This window comes from Triticum urartu, chromosome 3, assembly GCF_003073215.2.
Source record: "Triticum urartu cultivar G1812 chromosome 3, Tu2.1, whole genome shotgun sequence".
Taxonomy (NCBI): domain Eukaryota; kingdom Viridiplantae; phylum Streptophyta; class Magnoliopsida; order Poales; family Poaceae; genus Triticum; species Triticum urartu.
Window position 1 is genome coordinate 65754034 of NC_053024.1, and position 24608 is coordinate 65778641.

The following is a 24608-nucleotide window of genomic DNA, read 5'->3' on the forward strand; positions in this document are numbered from 1 at the left end:
AGTAACAACATCTCTTTTGCAATCTATGGTAGCATTAACAGTATTTAAGAAGGGTCTACCAAATATAATGGGACAGAAGCTATCTTGTGGGGAACCAAGAACAAGAAAATCAGCATGATATTTAGTTTTCCCACACAAGACTTCAACATCTCTAACAATTCCCATTGGTGAAATAGTATCTCTATTAGCAAGTTTAATTGTGACATCAATATCTTCTAACTCAACAGGTGCAATGTCATGCATAATTTCTTTGTATAAGTCAATAGGTATTGCACTAGCACTAGCACCCATATCACATAAGCCATGATAACAATGATCTCCTATTTTAATAGAAATAACAGGCATACCTACCACAGGTCTAGGTTTATCTGTATCACAAGGTTTAGCAATTCTAGCAGTTTCATCACAGAAATAAATAACATGCCCATCTATATTATCAGACAAGAGATCTTTAACAATAGAAATATTAGGTTCAACTTTAACTTGCTCAGGAGGTGTATATGTTTTAATATTGCTTTTACGAACCATAGTTGAAGCTTTAGCATGATCCTTGATCCTAACAGGGAAAGGCGGTTTCTCAACATAAGAAGTAGGAACAATTGGATCATTATAAGTAATAGTCTTTTCTTCAACTTTAATAGGTGCAGCTACTTTTACTTCTATGGGAGGATGATATTTAAACCACTTCTCCTTGGGGAGATCAACATAAGCAGCAAAAGATTCACAGAAAGAAGCTACTATCTCAGAGTCAAGTCCATATTTAGTGCTAAATTTACGAAAAATATCGGTATCCATAAAAGATTTAACACAATCAAAACTAGGTATCATACCTGACTCCTTACCATTGTTGAGGTCCCAATCTTCGGAGTTGCGTTTAATTCTTTCCAATAAATCCCATTTGAATTCAATAGTCTTCATCATAAAAGAGCTAGCACAAGAAGTATCAAGCATGGTGCGATTGTTATCAGAAAGCCAAGCATAAAAATTTTGAATAATCATTTCTTGTAGCGACCCGACCCGAATGGATCAAGTCTCTGTGCTTATGTGTCATCCCTCGATCAGTATGCTGACACACACAGTACTCGAAGGATTTATAACAGAGGTAAATCGCATGTATAAAGTAACGTAAATACTATTACCTCAATCCATATAGCGGAAGCAACAAGGTTGTGGTTACCCATCAACACCAACGGCAAAGTTGAGTGTAGAAATCGTAACCCTAACGTGTCACTTACTCGTCGTAAGAAACCTGCAACATAAGACGTTGCAACCCGAAACGGGTCAGTACATTGAATGTACTGGCAAATTCACACCATAGAGAATAATGAACAATGGCTATCACTATATGCATATTTGGCTGGTGGAAAAGCTCTATGGTTATAAGGTTTTTGCGTAAAGCCAATTTTTCCCTACTGCAAAGGAATAAATTTATTTAACTATCATGGTGGTTGTGAAACATTGAGAATGGTTGACAGCATTCTCAATCCCAATTAAAAATAATTAAAACCCAATAACATTAATTAGCGGTAACATGTTGAGATTCACTCGATATTCAAGTACTAGATACTCAAGTTGTCCATAACCGGGGACACGGCTAATCATGATTAGTTTGTTACTCTGCAGAGGTTTGCGCACTTTTCCCACATGACTCGATCGCCTCCGTTTGGTTTCTCGCACTACATGGTGTTTGAGAAACGGATGACCGAGACATAGTCTTTCAGAAGCACTAGCACCTTACTTGTGGGGTAGACCAGTACACCTACATCCCCTACATCTGCTAGTCCACCCCGTAAGAGTTCGCACAACTTAGTCAACTATGCCAGAGCCCGTAGTAGCATGTGGCTGCACACGGAAGTTTCTAGCATGAAAGATCTTATGATCCCTTTGAGCCTGGGTGGCGGTCCAAAAAAAACAGGCAAGTCCTGATAGACATCAGGTGCCTCAATCCACCCAGATGTGTGTTTAAGTTGCCACCTTAGATAAACCATTAAAATTATCAACTCACATCTGTCATGGATATCACTCACCCAATCCACGTCTACTAGCATAGCATGGCATAATAAGCAAACGTAGAGTAACTCCCAAAGGTTTCATAATAATACAGGTAATAGGTACTACCTCATCTACTTCCCATCCCTCAATTTATTAGATCCTAATCATGCAATGTGTGAGGATTGATCAAATGCAATAAAACATGGGTTGTAGAAAAGGTATGATCAAAGTGTTACTTGCCTGCAATGTTGATGAAGATGATTCGCACTCAAAATCTCTTGATAGATCTACTCGTCACACTCCGGTCAATCTATCGTAAGCAAGCAATAGTAACCACACAATAAGTACTCATCTAATGCACAGGGAAAAATCGAACAAGAGAATGAACTAGATAGTTCAATTTAAGAACTCCGGTTGCAAAGAAAGAACGAACTGAACAAAGAAACGAAAAACAAACGGCGGAAGAAACAACTCGGTTCTAGCAAGTTGAAACTAGGTCAAAATTTTACAGTAGCAAAAACTTGTTTAAGTTGATTAGACGGAACGGCGGTTTCGAGACGAAACTCCAGGCGCTTGAATCACCTGATTCCGATAAACGAGCGAAAAGAAAAACTAGAAAGAAGATCGGATCTAAGATCGCGATCGGAAAGAACGCGGAATAAATCCGACGAAAAGAAAAAGAAGAACGGTTAAACGAACGGACGTCGTTAACCTAGAAAAATCCGGTGATCACGTTCATTAGGACGAACGGTCCGGCGAACGGTCCAAAGACAACTAAATCGGAGAAGAAAACGAATCCGATCTAGGGTTTCGGAGAAGAAAAACCGAATGAAAAACCAATCTAGAAAACCGGAACGGTTTAGAGAAGAAAAGAATCGGAACGATTAGAATAAAACGATCCGAGAAAAAGATTAGATGTAGCGCGGGGCTACCTCCGGCGAGGGGCTCCGGCGGCGGCGGCGTAGGGCGGCGGCGTGGGCAAGGTGCGGCGGCGGTGTAGGCAAGGTGCGGCGGCGCGCGGGTGAGGCGTGGCGGTGCGGCGCGGGTGAGGCGTGGCGGTGTGGCGCGGGTGAGGCGTGGCGGTGCTCTAGGCTTTGGGTTTGATGTGTTTAGAGGGGGGGGATTCTTGGGTATTTATATGGGTGAGGGGAGACAAAACTTGGGGTAGGGGACAAGGAATTAGAATAGGAGTAGGAAAGAAAAAAGAGGAAACGAAGTAGGACTAAAGAAAACGAAATAAGGAAAAGGGGACAAGGGGGCGCCCTAGAATCCTAAAAGGATTCGGTCCTAGCAAGAGGCGGCGGCGGCCGGCTCCTGGCTCGGCGCCTGGCGCCTGGGAGCGCAGCGGTAGGTGGCTTGGCTTGGGCCTTTGGCCCAAGGCGCTGCTCAATTTATATATATATATATATATATATATATATATATATATATATATATATATTTTACAGATTTCGCGCGCAGAAAAACAAAAGAAAACTAAACGAAACGGGCTCCAAAAATCTAAAAGTAAATTTTCTCCGACTCCTAAAAATGAGCCGAACAAAATGAACTTTTCTCCGGGCCTAAAATGCAATTTTTGAAAACACGCATTTTTCCCTATCCAAATAAAATGCGAATAAACTCCGGCAAACAAAATTGATCTATTTATTAAATCTTCATTTTCCTAAATTTTGGAAAGTCATATTATTCCCGCTCTCTTATTTTGACATCGGAAAATTATTGAAGATGGAATAAATAAATCAAATGATCCTCTTTTCCAATTCGAGAAAACTCTCAAATAAGAAAATAACGAAATCTCCAACTCTCTCCGAAGGTCCTTGAGTTGCGTGAAATTTCTCGGATCAACAAAAAGCAAGAAAATAAGATAGGCATGATGATCTCATATTCCAAATTGAAAATAAAATAAATTCAAAGAACTTTGAATTTAATTCTTTGAAACTCCCAACTCATATTTCATATAATTTGAAGAAGTCATTTTATCTTCTCTCGTGAAAATCATTGAGTCGCATAAAGTTTCAGAACTGGAATATTTTCAAATGAAATTCAAATATTTTCAACACCCCTTGTCATTTAAATAAATGGAAGAAGTCATGTCATCTTCTCTCCGGGGTTTAGTGTTTGAAAAGCATTTGAATTCATAGAGATCAGAAAGCAAATATGAAAGTTTGGGAAAGTCCTTTTATTCCCTCTCATTTAACTTTCAAAAGAATTCGAATTTCACTCAATTTCACACAATCAATCAAACAATCAATCAATCTATCTATTTGTTTATAACATTCCAAAATTTAGAATTTTGGGATGTTACATTTCTCTTGAAAGCTCATGATTGGGGCATGAATATAACATTGATTTAAGCCTCCCCCAAGCTTGAGCGATGCTTTCTCCTTCGCGAGGCCAAAAATTATATATATATAATTGCGATCACGATGAACAAGATGCATAGGATAAAACTTTTGATGAAATTCCAATTTCAATCGTTTGTAGTTCCAAGACTCCATATCGTCACATAGCCTATACCATGTCAATGCATCTCCCCTCAAAGATAAAGGGAAGACCTTCTTCTTAACAACATCTCCAGGTACACCTGTAAGCTTAAATAATCCACAAACTTCATCCACATATATTAGATGTTCATCGGGATGTTTTGTTCCATCTCCCAAAAAAGGATTAGCTAGCAGTTTTTCTACCATACCCAAAGGAATTGCAAATCAAGCATTTTCATTTTCAGTAGGTTCAGTAGGTTGAGGGGCAACTCTTTGCTCTACTGGTCGGGGTGAAGATACCCCGAATAAGCCCCTCAGAGGTTACTTTCCATAGTAACAAGTGACAGTAAATTTCAACACACTTATAAATTTTTCCTTACCAAATTCCACCTACCAAAGGCGCTTCACTCCCCGGAAACGGCGCCAGAAAAGAGTCTTGATGACCCACAAGTATAGGGGATCTATCATAGTCCTTACGATAAGTAAGAGTGTCGAACCCAACGAGGAGCGGAAGGAAATGATAAGCGATTTCCAGCAAGGTATTCTCTGCAAGTACTGAAATAAGTGGTAACATATAGTTTTGTGATAAGATAATTTGTAACGAGCAACAAGTAACAAAAGTAAATAAGTTGCAGCAAGGTGGCCCAATCCCGAGGACACATGGGAATATCGTCAAGCTAGTTTTCATCACGCTCATATGATTCGCGTTCGGTACTTTGATAATTTGGTATGTGGGTGGACCGGTGCTTGGGTGCTTCCCTTACTTGGACAAACATCCCACTTATGATTAACCTCTATTGCAAGCATCCGCAAATAGAACAAAAATATTAAGGTAAACCTAACCATAGCATGAAACATATGGATCCAAATCAGCCCCTTACGAAGCAACGCATAAACTAGGGTTTAAGCTTATGTCACTCTAGCAACACATCATCTACTTATTACTTCTCAATGCCTTCCTCTAGGCCCAAACAATGGTGAAGTGCCATGTAGTCGACGTTCACATAACACCACTAGAGGAGAGACAACATACATCTCATCAAAATATCGAACGAATAACAAATTCACATGACTACTAATAGCAAGACTTCTCCCATGTCCTCAGGAACAAAAGTAACTACTCACAAAGCATAAACATGTTCATAATCAGAGGGGTATTAATATGCATATAGGATCTGAACATATGATCTTCCACCAATTAAACCAACTAGCATCAACTACAAGGAGTAATTAACACTACTAGCAACCTACTAGCACCAATCCCGGACTTGGAGACAAGAATTGGATACAAGAGATGAACTAGGGTTTTGAGATGAGATGGTGCTGAGAAGATGTTGATGGAGATTGCCCTCTCCCGATGAGAGGAGCACTGGTGATGACGATGGCGATGATTTCCCCCTCCGGGAGGGAAGTTTCCCCGGCAGAACAGCCCCGCCAGAACCCTAGATTGGTTCCGCCAAGGTTCCGCCTCGTGGCGGCAGAGTTTCGTCCGAGAAGATGGCTTATGATTTTTTTCCATTGAAAGAGTCCATATAGCGGAATATGGTCATCGGAGGGCCACTAGGGGGCCCACAAGGTAGGGGGGGCGCCCAGGGGGGTAGGGCGCCCCCACCCTCGTGGGCAGGGTGTGGCCCCCCTAGTGAAGTTCTTGCGCTCAATGTTTTTTATATATTTGGAAAACATCATCCGTGGAGTTTCAGGACTTTTGGAGCTGTGCAGAATAGGTCTCTAATATTTGCTCCTTTTCCAGCCAGAATCCCAGCTGCCGGCATTCTCCCTCTTTATGCAAACCTTGTAAAATAAGAGAGAATAGGCATAAGTATTGTGACATAATGTGTAATAACAGCCCATATGCAATAAATATTGATATAAATGCATGATGCAAAATGGACGTATCAATCGCTCAATGGTACGTACATAGAATATAAAATGATTTTTATGGAGAAAAAGGTAGTCCGCTCGCTATATACAATGGAGCCTGCCTGCCTGGTTTGTCGCTCTTTAGTGTATCTCACACAAGGCTGCGGTGGCCTCTCTCTCTCACCGTTGGTCACTGATCCGGCCGCATCCCGTCTGCCGGGGGAAAGGGAGTGTTGTGGCCTCTCTATCTCTCTCACCGTTGGTCACTGATCCGGTCGCATCCCGTTCGCCGGGGGAAAGGGAGGAAGTGCATCGTTTCTTCCTTCGACGACGCCAAGGCAGCACGTCCTGATCTACGGTACACATCGTTCTCTCTGACCAAGCTCCAGCGCGGCAGGGCCTACGCCAATTCCGCCCGCTGCCGCTCACCTAGTTACATCCCGACGACCTCCAGGTATCCCCTCCGGCCTTGCTCCACTGCCCGTCTTCCTACATCGCTGCATGTGGATCTTCCATTGTTCCTTGCCCAAAACGTAGCTCGTCCGGCGTACTTTCCATATTGCATTCTCGTCCTTACACCGTTTTAGACAAACACAACCGTGTTGTTATCTTCCCTTAGGAAAAGGAATATGCTTCTTTTTTGTCATCACATGTGTCATCAACTGTTATTGGCCAGTAATTTTTTCCTTTCTACTACTTTTTTTGCAAACAGGGCTATCCATTTCACCTCGGTGCTATTGCGACCTTTTGGTGAACTGCACAAATCACTTTTTTCTTAAGAGTGTTTTGTGCGGTTGTACTAAAATGTCACACGGGCAACGTCTCTACATTTCAGTGCGACTGCACAAAGGGAGATTGGTTTTGCTCTATCCTCCCCATCCAACTCCGAGCCTTATCTTCTCCAACTAGTTAGTCTTAAAAGAGACTGCAAAGGTGACCGGCTTCTATTTGTGTGTTTATTGTTTCATCAGCAGTCCTCTATTATCGTAATCACACTTAATATCTTTGGAACATGGACGCTCAGCTCTGTTTTAGTGGAACTGCACAAAATGATCGGAATGTTGCATGCTCCAGACAGCTACTTTTTTCCCAACATGCCTTGTTGATTTAGATAGAGCTGGGGGACGTTGCTGCCAATGAAAGCATGGATCAATTTTAATTTAACACCTTCTCACAACTCTGTCTTCAGTTGTGATGTAATTATTAGCTCTGATCTGCTAATAATTGACATGCATTTGCAAGGAAGTTAGTTTTTTATTGTTTTTGAAAGAGCATCGATGGCAAGACACGCGAAACAAAAGGTGAAAGCTCACACCATTGTACAATTTCATGTCGCTGGAAAATTATTTGTATAGAACGTCAATTATGTAAACAAATGATGGAAGCTTGATAGCATTGCCAGAAGCCTCTTCATCATCCGGGTCCATGTGCCATGCACAAAATTATACTCCTTCGTTCCTAAATATTTGTCTTTTTACAAATTTCAAACGGGCATATTTTAGAGTGTAGATTCACTCATTTTGCTTCGTATGTGTACTCCCTCCATTCTGTAGCGACTAGACCTCAAATGGTCCAATCTCTGTGCTCAGGTGTCATCCCTGGATCAGTAATGCTGACACCACACAGTACTTGAAGGATTTATAACAGAGTAGCAATCACACACTTATTACATCGAGTGTCTCAAAAGAGAACCTATTACAATAAATATGGCTTAAGGCCATCTAATAATGATAACAGCGGAAGGCTTGGAAGATAAGTGAGTCCATCAACTCCAACGGCATCACTGAGTATAGAATCACGACCTAAAACTCCTTAATCGTCGTTTGAAAAGTCTGCACCATTAATGTTGCAGCCCGAAATGGGCAGCACATGGAATATGCTGGCAAAGTAACACATAGAGAGTAATGGAATGAAACAGGCTATTCTATATGCATATTTGGCTGGTGGAAAGCTCTATGGTTACAGTTTTGCGTAAAGCCAATTTTCCCTACTGCAAAGGAATAAATTTTATTTAACTTTCATGGTAGTTGTTAAACATTGAGAATGGTTGACAGCATTCTCAATCCCAATTAAGCATCATCATTAAACAAAACCCAGCAAAATTAAAGTTTAGAGTAACATGTGAAAATTCACATGATAATCCAGGTACTAGATACTCAAGATGTCCATAACCGGAGACACGGCTAATCATGATTAGTTTATACACTCTGCAGAGGTTTGCGCACTTTTCCCCACAAGATTCGATCGCCTCCGTTTGGTTTCTCGCACTACATGGTGTTTGAGAAGGCGGATGACCGAGACATAGTCTTTCAGAAGCGCTAGCACCTTATGATCGGGTAGACCGTTACACCTACTTTTCCCTACATCTGCTAGTCTACCACTGTAAGAGTTCGCACAACTTAGTCAACTATGCTAGATCCCATAATAGCTTGTGGTTGCACACGGAAGTTTCTAGCATGAATAATCTCATGATCCCTTTGAGCCTGGGTGGCGGTCCAAAAGAAAAACAGGCAATCGCTGGAATACCCAGGTGCCTCAATCCACCCAGATGTGTGTTTAAGTTGCCGCCTTAAATAAACCATTAATTAACAATCTCACATCTGTCATGGATACACTCACCCAATCCACGTCTACTAGCATAGCATGGCATAATAAGCAACGTAGAAGTAACTCCCAAAGGTTTGATAATAAACGGATAATAGGTACTACCTCAACTACTTCCCAAACCCACAATTTAATTAGACCCTAATCATGCAATGTGTGAGGATCGATCTAATGCAATAAAACTGGGTAGTGGGAAAGCATGATCAAAGTGTTACTTGCCTTGTTGATGATCCGGGAAACCTAGCGATTCGAAGTAGCAAGCGGCGCACTCCGGGTACTCTATCGCAAACAAACAAGCATACAATAAGTACTCAACTAATGCATAGATAAAACTCAAATAAGAGATCTAACCAGAAAGTTCAACTTAAGAACTCCGGTTGGCAAAAAGAATCAAACCGAACGAAGCAACAAAAGACAAACGGCAAAAGAAACAGGCTTCATTTACTATTCTCGATCTAGGGCAATTTTTACAGTGGCAAAAACTTGCTTGAGTTAGTTAAACGGAAAGAGGGTTTCGAGACGAAACTCCAGGCGCTTGAATCGCCTGATTTCGATAAACGAGCGAAAAGTTAGACTAAAAAGAAAATCGGATCAGAAATCGCGATCTGAAAAATCGCGGATTTAATCCGAGAAAAAGAAAAATGACGAATGTTCATTAAAATGAACGAACGGGCGAACGCTCGCTAATTAAATAAACCGGAAAACCCGATTTATTTAAAACAATGAAACTAAAAAAACGAGCAAAACCGTCGGAAAACCGAACGGTTTTTCGAGAAAAACCAGAGGCGAAAAAAAAACTACCTCCGACGACTCCGGCGAACGGCGGCGGCGGTGGTCCCGTGGGGCGGCGGCGGGTCCGGCGGGGGCCGGCTAGGGTTAGGGTTTTCGGGTGGGCCGGCTTGGGCTTCGGCCGGGGCCTCGGGGCGCTATAAAAATGCCCGGCCAGGAGGAGTCCTGGTCGGTTACGGCCCAAGGTCGGTTCGGATTTTTTTTAAATAATTATGCTCATAAAAAACAAAAAATAAATACTAAACGGACTCCAAAAATTCCGAAATAAATTTTCCCCAGCTTCTAAAATCAAGCCACACAGGATGAACATTTATTTGGGGCCTAAATGCAATTTTGAAAAACGCTCATTTTTCCTAAATTCAAATAAAATAGCAAATAAAACCAAAATAAAATCTTAATTGATTTTTTATTAAATCCTCAATATTTCTTTATTTTGGGAAAGTCATTTTATTCCCTCTCTCATATTTTTGTAATAGAAATAGTTGAAGATAAAATAAATAAAATCAAAGGATCCTATTTTCAAAATTTGAGACAACTCAAATATGAAAATAATGAAATCCCCAACTCTCTCCGAGGGTCCTTGAGTTGCGTAAAATTTCTAGGATCAACCAAAATGCAATAAATATGATATGCAATGATGATCTAGTGTATAACATTCCAAATTGAAAATTTGGGATGTTACACATTCATAAATATTCTATTTGTCTTTCTAGAGATTTCAACAAGTGACTATATACGGAGCAAAATGAGTGAATCTACACTCTAAAATATGTCTATATACATCCGTATGTGCCAGTCCATTTGAAATCTCTAGAAAGACAAATATTCCGGAGTATATTTAAGAACCGAGGGGGTAGTGCACAACCGCATGGGAGACTCAGCCCGGTCGTTGCGCCGCATTAATAGTGAGTAATGAGCAGTCAAATCATAAGCCCCAACTTTCCCACTGTAAGTTGCTCTGAAGAAGCAACCATCAATACGCTCTTCTTTGAATCCGCTCATACTACTCCATCTGTCACTGTTTATACAGCGTGCTTCAGAAAAAAGAAAAAAATCTGTGGGACCAAGGCGACTAGCGATCGGCCTGAAAATATCATTGGTAGTTATAGCACGGCGTCTATTACTAGAGGGAATAATGCGTACACACATGCATGCAGTGCTTCCACCCCGGGTACTCACATGCATGCACTTACTCCACTCCGTAGTAGTACAGTACATGGTGAGAAAATTGTGGGCTTGATTGCGGTTACCACGCCCTAATTAATTGAGCATTAAACCAAGCGCGTCTAAAGTCTCTCTGGTGGTGGAAATGCATTGAGAGAAATGCATCATAATGAAGCGTGCCCTGTAAACTCTGACGGAGGGAGGAGTAGTATGAAGGTGCAAAACCAAGTACGCGTATGGCCAGTCAGTCAACGCACGTCCTCTTGGCATATCACTGACATGTGGGACAGGAGTGTGAGAAAACCGATCTCAATTGACGGCAAAGAACCAACCCGCTGTTCCTTGAGAGAGACAAGGAGCGAGAACACACAGACGGGCTCGCACAGAGGCCAAGATATATATTCGAGCATGGTTGGTTGATCGATATCATTCATTACATGTTGGGCTGCCATTTTCCGCCCTTCTTCGGAATAAATGTGTACTTTATCAGAGATAAAAAAATAAGAGTACAGACGCTCCACCATGCGGTTCTAGTAGTAGTACTACTCGTACTACTGCGCTTGGCTCTTCGCCTCTTCGTGAAGTCGAACAATGATAGTACTCCGCATGTTGGGTACTACAGTGTATGCCTCTCACAATCTGACACCGAATGGACTGATGCATGTCCATCGAGGGTAGGTTGCATTAGTCAAAAGGCGTAAGCGAGCTTCACCTTGTCCTACAAGCTTCTCCTCGTTCTGCGAGTTGACGGGACACACCAAAAAGTAGTGCTAGTCCATACTCCCTCCTTTCCGGTTAATATGGCTTCAAAACTACTACGCAGACGATACTTGTTTGGACGAAAGCTGGACGATGGTGAATCCATTGGCATGTCGTAGCTTGCTCATAGGCATGGACGGCTTGATTAGCACTGTCGTGCAAGAATCGTACACCATGAGTCGTCTGCATAGCAGCGCTCGTATGGCTTAATCTTTTTTGTGGGTAAATGAGAGAGCTTTATTCATATATATAAGCATTCTTAGGACAATCAGCCAAGACACTGGTCACTAGGTGTAACACCCCGGATGTAATTTACCTTATATGTATCCCAACTCTTGCCGTTTCCGGTGCTAAGTTATTTTATTTTCCTCGGGTTCGGGTTTTTGTCTCCGTGTGTTGTTGCCTTTGTCATGCATCTCATATCATGTCATCATGTGCATTGCACTTGCATACGTGCTTGTCTCATGCATCCGAGCATTTTCCTCGTTGTCCGTTTTGCATTCCGGCGCTCCTATCTCCTCCGGTGCCCCTTTCTACCTCTTTTCGTGTGTGGGGGTTAAACATTTCCGGATTGGACCGAGACTTGCCAAGCGGCCTTGGATAACTACCAGTAGACCGCCTGTCAAGTTTCGTGCCATTTGGACTTCGTTTGATACTCCAACGGTTAACCGAGGGACCGAGAAGGCCTCGTGTGTATTGCAGCCCAACACCTCTCCAAACTGGCCCAAAACCCACCTAAACCCTCTCCATCATCTAGAGCGTTCGATCACAATCGCGTGGCCGAAAACCGCACTCCATTTGGAGCTTCCTAGCTCCCTCTACGTCTATAAATAGACCCCCATTCCCAATCCCGGATCTTTTCCCACGAAACCCTAAAAAAATCTCCTCCTCGCGCCGCCGGACGAGATCCGGTCGGCCGGACATGTCCGCTCACCCCGCCGTCCACTCCTGAAGCGCCACGTGTCCCGCCGGGGCTCCCGCCGCGCCGGCCCGCCTGGCCCAGGGGGGGCCCCCGAGAGCCCGCGCCTGCCGCGCCGCCCTCCTTCCTTTCCGCGCCGCCCGAGTACACCGCCGCGCCGCCGCTCGACCTCGTCGCCAGCGAGCTCCCCGTGGCGAGCCTCCCCGCCAACCGCGCCGCCGCCTCCTCCCGCACCGTCCGCCGTGCTCCACGCCGGCCAACTCCACCGCCCGGCACAACCTCGTCGCCGGCGACGCCATCTTCCTCCGGCGACCTTGGCAACTCCAGCCACCGCGTTCTACTTCCCCGACGAACCTCGGCGTCCGTGCAGCTACAGTGCGCTCGGATCTGGATCTCAGATCTAAAACCCTAGCGGTTGACTTCTTCCTCGAACCCTAATCTTTTTGCAAACTTCGGCATGTCGTATCTCCGCATCCGTAGCTCCGATTTACGCGTGTAGCATATCAAAATGATCGTCTCAGAGAGTACATCATTTCATCTCATTACATCATTTTCATTTTGAGCTCATCTTGATGCCCGAAATGCTATTGGAAGAGGGCTATGTGATAAAATTGTCATATCTGTTTCATCAAATAGATATTTGTCATTTTTGCCATGTTTAATGTGTGCATGATATGCTCCTGAACTCTACATAAATTTTGTTATATGCCATGCCATCTTTATAGAGGTTCTTACCATGTATTTTTGTGATATGTGTGGTGACTAGCACAAGCTTGCAAATTAGTGCAATTGGTAATGCTGATTTCAGGGACTTAGAATTTCTCTAAGTCCTTGTCCTGATTTTGTCATTATGCCATATGTTCATGTTGTTTCCTAGTGATCCGTGCCTCTTTTGAGGATGATCAGTAAGGATGATTTGTTAACATTGTGGTGCTATATCCATCCATGTATTTGTTTGCAATTATGGAGCACCCTAGCTTGAGTCTATCGAGCTCTACTTTTGCTATTTCGCGAATCCTAGCAGATTGTTGACTTGTTAGCGATTTTGCCGAGGATGTTGCTATTGATCCGTGCATGCTATGTTATTGTTCTTGCCATGTCTAGATTCTATGATATGTATTCTTGATGGGTGTATGCTTAGTTTATCGTGCCTTGCTCTGTAGTGAGTGCATCGAGCTCGTAAACTACTCGTTAACAAAATTGCATGCTCCAGTTTTTTACTAAGTATGTAATCTGATTATGTTTTTGCCATGTTCACATGCTTGCAATTGTATTTTCTAATCCCTTTTGGCTCAAGGTCACTAAGGGATGTTTGTTAAGTGCTTTGAGTAGCTTCATGCCATGCCCAAGGGTCATCTTTATTTAAACCCCCCTAGGCCAGTGCTCCTCTGAGTGTCGGTCCGAACTGGGCAGCCTACAGGGCCACCTCGGGGAAACTCGAGGGTTGGTTTTACTCGTAGCTTGACCTATCTGAGTGTGCCCTGAGAACGAGATATGTGCGGCTCCTATCTGGATTTGTCGGCACATTCGGGCGGTGTTGCTGTACTTGTTTTACCATTGTCGAGGATGTCTTGTAGAACCGGGATGCCGAGTCTGATCGGAATTTCTCGGGAGAAGGAATATCCTTCGTTGACCGTGAGAGCTTGTGATGGGCTAAGTTGGGACTCCCCTGCAGGGATTTGAACTTTCAAAAGCCGTGCCCACGATTATGGGCAGATGGGAATTTGTTAATGTCCGGTTGTAGATAACATGAAACTTAACTTAATTAAAATGAATCAACCGCGTGTGTAACCGTGATGGTCTCTTCTCGGCGGAGTCCGGGAAGTGAACACGGTGTTGGAGTAATGCTTGACGTAGGTTGTTCTAGGATCACTTCTTGATCATAGTTCTTCGTTCGTGCTTTGCCTTCTCTTCTCGCTCTCTCTCTTTTGCGAACAGGATAGCCACCATATATGCTATTCGCTTGCTGCAGCTCCACATATTACCTTGCCTTACCTATAAGCTTAAATAGTCTTGATCGCGAGGCTGCGAGATTGCTGAGTCCCCGTGACTCACAGATTACTTCCAAACCAGATGTAGGGACCGATGATACCGTTCCAGATGATGCGCTTGAGCTCAAGTGGGAGTTTGATGAAGATTCTCGTCATTACTATGTGTCTTTCCCAGATGATTAGTAGTGGTGCCCAGTTGAGGCGATCGGGGACCGTGTCGCATGTTGGGGTTGATCTTTTATTTTGGTACCATAGTCGGACCATGAGTGTATTGGATGATTGTAATGTTATTCATGTATTTGTGTGACGTGGCGAGTGTAAGCCAACTATGTATCGTTTCCTCTATTATCTATTTACATGGGTTGTTGTGAAGATTACCTTACTTGCGACATTGCTTTCAACGCGGTTATGCCTCTAAGTCGTGCTTCGACACGTAGGAGATATAGCCGCATCAAGGGCGTTACAAGTTTGGTAATCAGAGCCTTCCCCGACCTTAGGAGCCCCCCTGCTTGATCGAATAGCTGGCATTGTTGAGTCTAGAAAAATGTTATGAGTCTTTTAGGATTATATATATCAGAGAGTTAGGACTTCTTTTTACTCCCCAGTCCCTTCATCGCTCTGGTAAGGCATCCTGACGTAGAGTTTTGACTCTTCTCTTCTCAAATTTCACTAAAAAAATTTAGGATCACGCGGGTATCTTGGAATCGTTCTGATCGATTTGTGACGAGAACATTGTTCTTGGTGCCTCCTGTCATTTAGGGGTTATGGCAGTGTCCCAGGGAGTTGAGCTCCGAGGTGTTGTCGTCACAATTTTATCGTTGCAGTTCTGGAATACCTGAGTCTAGTTTCACCGACATCGAAAATCTCTTTTATGCAGTTGTTGGTGAGATAACCTCGACGCCACCCAGTACTGGAGCGGGAGTTCGGGAGTATTGCCATAAGTCGTATAACGAATGCTTTTCGAAGGTTGAGGTAGACGATTTCCGAAGTTTTTCTCGGTTATGTGTTGAAGGATGGATACAGCTGGATGTAGGATTTGCTAGATTTGGGTGAGATATTATGCTTCCCCTGTATCCCCAACACCTGATTGCATAACCGGAATGGTTTGGGAGTTTCATAGGTGGGAATTCTTGTAGCTCTAGTTCTTCTTCCGCGGATATTTGGTTTGGGATTGGGTAATCCTCACCGAGTATTCGTTCTTGTTCCGTACCTTGTTCTTTTTTCTTCTACCTCAATTCTAAGTGGCTTCTCAATTTATGGATATGTGACCATTTCAATTGGAATGCATTTGTTCATTTTGTTCGGATGTGAAGACTATATGTTGCAATTTCAACTCGTTTGATTCAGTTTCGATATTTGTCTGTCAATGTGCTAATGGATGTCAACCTCTTCAGGATGGCTCCTCCAACGCGCACGACTCCGAATCCTGATCCGCCACCACCACCTCCACCTCCGGAGGCATGGCAAGCTGTGATGGCTGCTACCAATGCAAACACGCAGCTGATCATGCAACTTCTTTAAGAGCGCAACCAAGGGAACCAGGGCCAAGGCAACAATCAGAATCACTTTGCTACACTCAACCAGTTCCTTGCTAACCAGCCAAAGACCTTCAGCAATTGTGTTGAGGCAACAGACGCTGATGATTGGCTCATGGACATATGCAAGCATTTCAAGTGCAGTAACGTCAGGCTTGAGGACTTTGTCAAGTTCGCCTCCTTCCAACTCAAAGACCAAGCTGCAGAATGGTTTCAGCAGTACAAAGATTCCAGAGGAGGCCGTGTGATCACCTGGGATGAATTCCGTCAAGACTTCAAATCTCATCATATTCCTCAGAGCGTGGTTGAAAGCAAGCGTGAGGAATTCCGCAACCTGAAGCAAGGCTCTATGTCTGTTTACGAGTACAACAAGATGTTTCAGAAGCTCGCCCATTTTGCTAAGCAAGACGTCCCTGACGAGAAGAGCATGATATACCAGTTCAGGGGTGGTCTCGGAGAAGAAATCCAGCTAGCTCTCGTTCTCTTTGAGCCCAAGAGGTACAATGAGTTTTACAACATGGCAATGAAGCAAGAGACTGCTCAACTAAAGTGCGATGCTTCCAAGAAGCGAGCCAGAGATGCTACTCCTTCTTCCTCAACTCAAGTGGCTAAGCAGCAGAAGTATTGGCTTCCTCTTCCTCTGTTCCATCAGCCTTATTAGCAGAAGAGCAAAGGTGGCAGTGGATCTTCCAACCCACCCAACCCTGGCTTTCAGAACAAGACTTCATCTCAAGCTCCGAGATCGAGTGCTCCGTATCACCGTCCGCTTTCAGAGGTCTAGTGCAAGAAGTGCCAACAAAAAGGTCACTATGCCAACAAATGCTTCAATCAGAGGCGTCTCCCTCCTCCTCCTGTGAGATCGGCAAGTACAGCTGTGGTCAAGCATAACCCCAAGCACGCCAAGGTCAACTTGATGAATGCAGCTCGGGCAGAGGACTCGTCAGATGCCACCATGGGTAACCTTCTTGTTAACGATGTTCCTGCAAAAGTACTTTTTGATATTGGTGCATCGCATTATTTCATGTCAAAGCCATTTTTTGCCAAGAATGAATTCGTTTCTTCTCATTTGGGCAAACAAATGGATATTGTTTCTCCCGGCAAACGTTTGAGTGCAAGTTTGGAGGTTCTAGATGTTACTATCACATTGGGCGATTACAAGTTTCTTTCTTCTCCAATGGTCCTTGGTAACTCAGATATTGATCTTATTCTCGGAATGGATTGGCTTTCTAAGCACAAGGCTCAGCTTGATTATGCAGCCAGGCAGATTCAATTGACTCATTCGTTTGAGGATGTAATTGTCTTTGCCGCTCGTGATGATACCATCCGTCTGTTTTCTCTCAATGAGAAGGGTGAACTGGATGCCATCTCTCAAATTCCAGTCGTTTGCGAATATCAAGACGTCCTTCCAGAAGAGCTTCCAGGAATGCCTCCGCACCGGCCAGTTGAATTCATCATCGATCTTGAGCCTGGCACGGAACCTGTTTGCAAACGTCCTTACAAGCTTGGACCAGAAGAGTTGAAGGAGCTGAAGAAGCAACTCGATATTCAAGAGTGAATGGGTCTCATCTGACCTAGTTCTTCTCCGTGGGGTTGTGGAGTTCTTTTGTGAAGAAGAAGGATGGAATGAACCGACTTTGTGTTGACTACCGTACATTAAACAAGAAGACTATAAAGAACAAGTACCCACTTCCCAACATCAATGAGCTTTTTGAACAACTCAAAGGTGCCCAAGTATTCTCCAAGCTTGATCTCCGTATGGGCTATCACCAGATTCGAATCCGTGAGCAAGATATTCCCAAGACGGCTTTCTGAACAAGCTATGGTTCATGTGAATACCTGTCATGTATTTTGGACTCATCAATGCTCCACTGACTTTCTCTCGCATGATGAACTTCATCTTCAACGCCTACACAAATGACTTCGTCTTGGTCTACCTCGATGACATTCTAGTCTTTTCCAAGAACAAGGAAGATCATGCCAAGCACTTGCGTTTGGTGCTCGATAAGCTCAGAGAACATCAGTTCTATGCCAAGTTCTCAAAGTGCGAGTTTTGGCTCGATGAGGTTCTCTATCTTGGGCATATCATCTCTGCCAAGGGCATAGCGGTGAATCCTGAGAAGGTGTCTGCAATTGTGAATTGGGAACCACCTCAGAACGTGAAGAAACTCCGCAGCTTCCTTGGTCTCGCAAGCTACTATCGAAGGTTCGTTGAGAACTTCTCAAAGATCGCGAAGCCGCTTTCCAACCTTCTCTAGAAGCACGTCAAGTACGTTTGGTCTCCTGAATGTGACATTGCTTTCAACACCCTGAAAGAGAAATTAGTCACTGCTCCAGTTCTGACTCCTCCTGATGAATCCAAATAGGTCACTGCGATGCCTCTCTTCAAGGTCTTGGTGCAGTGTTGATGCAAGAGAAGAAAGTTGTGGCTTATACCTCTCGCCAGTTAAAGCCCAACGAGAAGAACTACCCCACTCATGACCTCGAGTTGGAGGCATTTGTGCATGCTCTTTTGACTTGGAGACATCTCTTATTGGGAAGAAAAGTGGACATCTTCACTGACCACAAGAGTCTCAAATACATTTTCACTCAGCCTAATCTCAACCTCAGGCAGACTCGTTGGGTCGAAATGATTCAAGAGTATAATCCGAGTATTGAATATACTCCAGGCAAGGCCAATGTGATTGCCGATGCTTTGAGCAGGAAGACTTACTGTAACAGTCTGATTCTCAAGCCTTACCAACCCGAGCTTTGTGAAACTTTCCGCAAACTCAATCTGCAAGTTGTTCCTCAAGGTTTCCTCGCCAACCTTCAAGTCTCTCCTACTTTGGAAGATCAGATTCGTGAGGCTCAACTTCTTGATACTATGGTGAAGAAGGTGAAGATTGGGATTGCCAAGAGTCAACCCAAGTACAAGTGTTATCGCCTTGATGACAAGGATACTCTCTTCTTCGAGGATCGCATTGTTGTGCCTAAAGGTGACCTTCGTAAAGTCATTATGAACGAGGCTCACAATTCACTCCTCTCCATGCACCCTGGGAGTACGAAGATGTACCAGGACCTCAAGCAGGCTTATTGGTGGACTCGAATGAAGCGCGAGATTGCTTAGTTCGTGAATGAATGTGATGTCTGCAGAAGAGTGAAAGCAGAACACCAACGACCAACTGGTCTCCTCCAACCTCTTGCCATTCCAGAATGGAAGTTTGACCACAATGAGATGGACTTCGTGACGGGTTTTCCAAAGTCCAAGCGTGGCAATGATGCTATATTCGTTGTCATCGACAAACTCACTAAAGTGGCTCATTTCCTGCCTATCAAAGAGTCTATCACTGCAGCTCAATTGGCGGAGCTGTATACCTCTCGGATTGTCTCTCTGCACGGCATTCCACAGTTGATCTCTTCAGACCGTGGCAGCATCTTTACCTCCAAGTTTTGGGATTCTTTTCAGAAGGCCATGGGCACCAACATCCGTTTCAGCACAGCTTTTCATCCTCAAACTAGCAGTCAAGTCGAGCGTGTCAATCGGATTCTTGAAGATATGCTCAGGGCTTGCGTTATCTCCTTCGGTATGAAGTGGGAAGATTGTCTTCCATATGCCGAGTTCTCCTACAACAACAGTTTTCAAGCGAGTTCGGGCAAGGCCCCTTTTGAAATTCTCTATGGCAGGAAGTGTCGTACTCCTCTTAACTGGTCAGAGACCGGTGAACGTCAACTTCTTGAAAATGACTTGATCACAGAGGCAGAGGAAATGTGCAAAGTAATTTGTGATAACCTCAAAGCAGCGCAATCGTGCCAGAAGAGCTACTATGATAGTAAGCATCGTTATTTGGCTTTCGAGATCAGAGACCATGTTTACCTCCACGTCTCTCCAATGAAAGGTACCCGTCGCTTCGGTATCAAAGGGAAGCTTGCCCCTAGATACGTGGGTCCTTTCAAGATCGTCAGCAAGAGAGGCGATCTCACCTATCAACTCGAAATTCCCTCCAACTTTGCAAACGTGCACGACGTGTTCCATGTCTCTCAGCTCCGCAAGTGCTTCAAGACCCCTGACCGCACCGTCAGCTTCGAAGACATTGATCTCCAAGAAGACCTTTCTTATCGTGAGCACCCAGTTGCTATTCTTGAAGAGACTGAACGCAAGACTCACAATAAGTCAATCAAATTCCTCAAAGTCAAGTGGTCACACCATTCCGACCGTGAAGCCACCTGGGAACGCGAGGATCACCTCTGTTCTGAGTACCCGGCATTTTTCCAGTCCTAGATCTCGGGACGAGATCCTTTCGTAGTGGTGGAGTGTTGTAACACCCCGGATGTAATTTACCTTCTATGTATCCCAACTCTTGCCGTTTCCGGCGCTAAGTTATTTTATTTTCCTCGGGTTTGGGTTTTTGTCTCCGTGTGTTGTTGCCTTTGTCATGCATCTCATATCATGTCATCATGTGCATTGCATTTGCATACGTGTTCGTCTCATGCCTCCGAGAAGTTTTCCCGTTGTCCGTTTTGCATTCCGGCGCTCCTATCTCCTCTAGTGCCCCTTTCTACCTCTTTTCATGTGTGGGGGTTAAACAATTCCGGATTGGACCGAGACTTACCAAGCGGCCTTGGTTTACTACCGGTAGACCGCCTGTCAAGTTTCATGCCATTTGGACTTCGTTTGATACTCCAACGGTTAACCGAGGGACCGAGAAGGCCTCGTGTGTGTTGCAGCCCAACACCTCTCCAAACTGGCCCAAAACCCACCTAAACCCTCTCCATCATCTAGAGCGTTCGATCACGATCGCGTGGCCGAAAACCGCACTCCATTTGGAGCTTCCTAGCTCCCTCTACGTCTATAAATAGACCCCCATTCCCAATCCCGGATCTTTTCCCACGAAACCCTAAAAAATCTCCTCCTCGCGCCGTCGGATGAGATCCGGTCGGCCGGACATGTCCGCTCACCCCGCCGTCCACTCCTGAAGTGCCACGTTTCCCGCTGGGGCTCCCGCCGCGCCGGCCCGCCCGGCCCAGGGAGGGCCCCCGAGAGCCCGCGCCTGCCGCCGCCCCCCTTCCTCTCCGCGCCGCCCAAGTACACCGCCGCGCCGCCGCTCGACCTCGTCGCCGGCGAGCTCCCCGCAGTGAGCCTCTCCACCAACCGCGCCGCCCCGATGACGCCGTGCTCGGCCCGCACGCCGCTGCCTCCTCCCGCGCCGTCCGCCGTGCTCCACGCCGGCCAACTCCACCGCCCGGCACAACCTCGTCGCCGGCGACGCCATCTTCCTCCGGCGACCTTGGCAACTCCGGCCACCGCGTTCTACTTCCCCGGCGAACCTCGGCGTCCGTGCAGCTACAGTGCGCTCGGATCTGGATCTCAGATCTAAAACCCTAGCGGTTGACTTCTTCCCCGAACCCTAATCTTTTTGCAAACTTTGGCATGTCGTATCTCCGCATCCGTAGCTCCGATTTGCGCGTGTAGCATATCAAAATGTTCGCCTCAGAGAGTACATCATTTCATCTCATTGCATCATTTTCATTTGAGCTCATCTTGATGCCCTAAATGCTGTTGGAAGAGGGCTATGTGATAAAATTTTCAGATCTGTTTCATCAAATAGATATTTGTCATTTTTGCCATGTTTAATGTGTGCATGATATGCTCCTGAGCTCTACATGAGTTTTGTTATATGCCATGTCATCTTTACAGAGGTGCTTACCATGTATTTTTTTTATATGTGTGGTGAATAGCACAAGCTTGCAAAGTAGTGCAATCGGTAATCTTAGAATTTCTCTAAGTCCTTGTCCTGATTTTGTCATTATGCCATATGTTCATGTTGTTTCCTAGTGATCCATGCCTCTTTTGAGGATGATCAGTAAGGATGATTTGTTAACATTGTGGTGCTCTATCCATCCATTTCTTTGTTTGCAATTATGGAGAACCCTAGCTTGAGTCAATCGAGCTCTACTTTTTCTATTTCGCGAATCCTGGCAGATTCTTGACTTGTTAGCGATTTTGCCGAGGATGTTGCTATTTATCCGTGCATGCTATGTTATTGTTCTTGCCATGTCTAGATTCTATGATATGTATTCTTGATGGGTGTATGCTTAGTTTATCGTGCCTTGCTCTGTAGTGAGTGCATCGAGCTCGTAAACTACTCGTTAACAAAATTGCATGCTCCAGTTTTTTACTAAGTATGTAATCTGATTATGTTTTTGCCATGTTCACATGCTTGCAATTGTATTTTCTAATCCCTTTTGGCTCAAGGTCACTAAGGGATATTTGTTAAGTGCTTTGAGTAGCTTCATGCCATGCCTTGATTTGCCATGTTAAGTTCCTGTAGCATGTAGTTTTTATGCTCCAAAGCGTGCTTCCTGATGTTAAATTCCAGACTTGTGTTAAATTCACTAAGTCTGAAACCTGTTATCATTTGCATTTTTGCCATGCTTGTTTGAACCTGTTAATTGATGAATTGGCCGTAGCTCAGTGTTCATATTTTGCCAAGCATCATGAGTGGATCCCTGCCATGTATTTTGTTGTCAGGTTTGAGTGCTGTAGCATAATTATCTTGATGCTTTTAGATGGCTACTTGCTGATTATCGCAGACCAGTGCCATATTTGTTTTGCTTGCCTTTTCCAAACCGTGCATCCGATTCTGATGATCTTTATATCGATTTCAACCGAAATCACCTCACCTTTCCAGTGGCACTCTTGGATTTCCAAGTTGAGGCCAGGTTCAATCATTCCTTGCCAAATCTTGCATATGCATCACATATCGCATCCCGCATAGCATACCATGTTTGCATCATGTTGTTTGAGCATTGCACGTGGTTGATTGTGTTCCTTTTGCTTGTTTGTCTTGTTTGGGTAGAGCCAGGAGACGAGTTCGCTAATGAGGAGCCCGTTGACTTTGCTCACGAGGATCAAGTCAACTCTGACAACTTTGCAGGCAAGATGATCATACCCTCGAAATCACTTCTATCTTTGCTTGCTAGATGCTCGCTCTTTTGCTATGCCTATGCTACAATGCCTACCACTTGCTTATCTTGCCTCCCAAATTGCCATGTCAAACCTCTAACCCACCATGTCCTAGCAAACCGTTGATTGGCTATGTTACCGCTTTGCTCAGCCCCTCTGATAGCGTTGCTAGTTGCACGTGAAGATTGGAGATCGTTCCTTGTGGGAACATTGTTTATTGTTGGGATATCACCATATTTATCTTGTTATCTTAATGCATCTATATACTTGGTAAAGGGTGGAAGGCTCGGCCTTTTGCCTAGTTTTTTGTTCCACTCTTGCCGCCCTAGTTTCCGTCATATCGGTGTTATGTTCCCGGATTTTGCGTTCCTTACGCGGTTGGGTTATAATGGGAACCCCTTGACAATTCACCTTGAATAAAACTCCTCCAGCAATGCCCAACCTTGGTTTTACCATTTGCCACCTAGCCTCTTTTTCCCTTGGGTTTCCGAAGCCCAAGGGTCATCTTTATTTAAACCCCCCTAGGCCAGTGCTCCTCTGAGTGTTGGTCCGAATTGGGCAGCCTACAGGGCCACCTCGGGGAAACTCGAGGGTTGGTTTTACTCGTAGCTTGACCTATCTGAGTGTGCCCTGAGAACGAGATATGTGCGGCTCCTATCTGGATTTGTCGGCACATTCGAGCGGTGTTACTGGACTTGTTTTACCATTGTCGAGGATGTCTTGTAGAACCGGGATGCCGAGTCTGATCGGAATGTCTCGGGAGAAGGAATATCCTTCGTTGACCGTGAGAGCTTGTGATGGGCTAAGTTGGGACTCCCCTGCAGGGATTTGAACTTTCGAAAGCCGTGCCCACGATTATGGGCAGATGGGAATTTGTTAATGTCCGGTTGTAGATAACATGAAACTTAACTTAATTAAAATGAATCAACCGCGTGTGTAACCGTGATGGTCTCTTCTCGGCGGAGTCCGGGAAGTGAACACGGTGTTGGAGTAATGCTTGACGTAGGTTGTTCTAGGATCACTTCTTGATGATAGTTCTTCGTTCGTGCTTTGCCTTCTCTTCTCGCTCTCTCTCTTTTGCGAACAGGATAGCCACCATATATGCTAGTCGCTTGCTGCAGCTCCACATATTACCTTGCCTTACCTATAAGCTTAAATAGTCTTGATCGCGAGGCTGCGAGATTGCTGAGTCCCCATGACTCACAGATTACTTCCAAACCAGATGCAGGGACCGATGATACCGTTCCAGATGATGCGCTTGAGCTCAAGTGGGAGTTCGATGAAGATTCTCGTCGTTACTATGTGTCTTTCCCAGATGATCAGTAGTGGTGCCCAGTTGGGGCGATCGGGGACCATGTTGCATGTTGGGGTTGATCTTTTATTTTGGTACCATAGTCGGACCATGAGTGTATTGGATGATTGTAATGTTATTCATGTATTTGTGTGACGTGGCGAGTGTAAGCGAACTATGTATCTTTTCCCCTATTATCTATTTACATGGGTTGTTGTGAAGATTACCTTACTTGCGACATTGCTTTCAACGCGGTTATGCCTCTAAGTCGTGCTTCG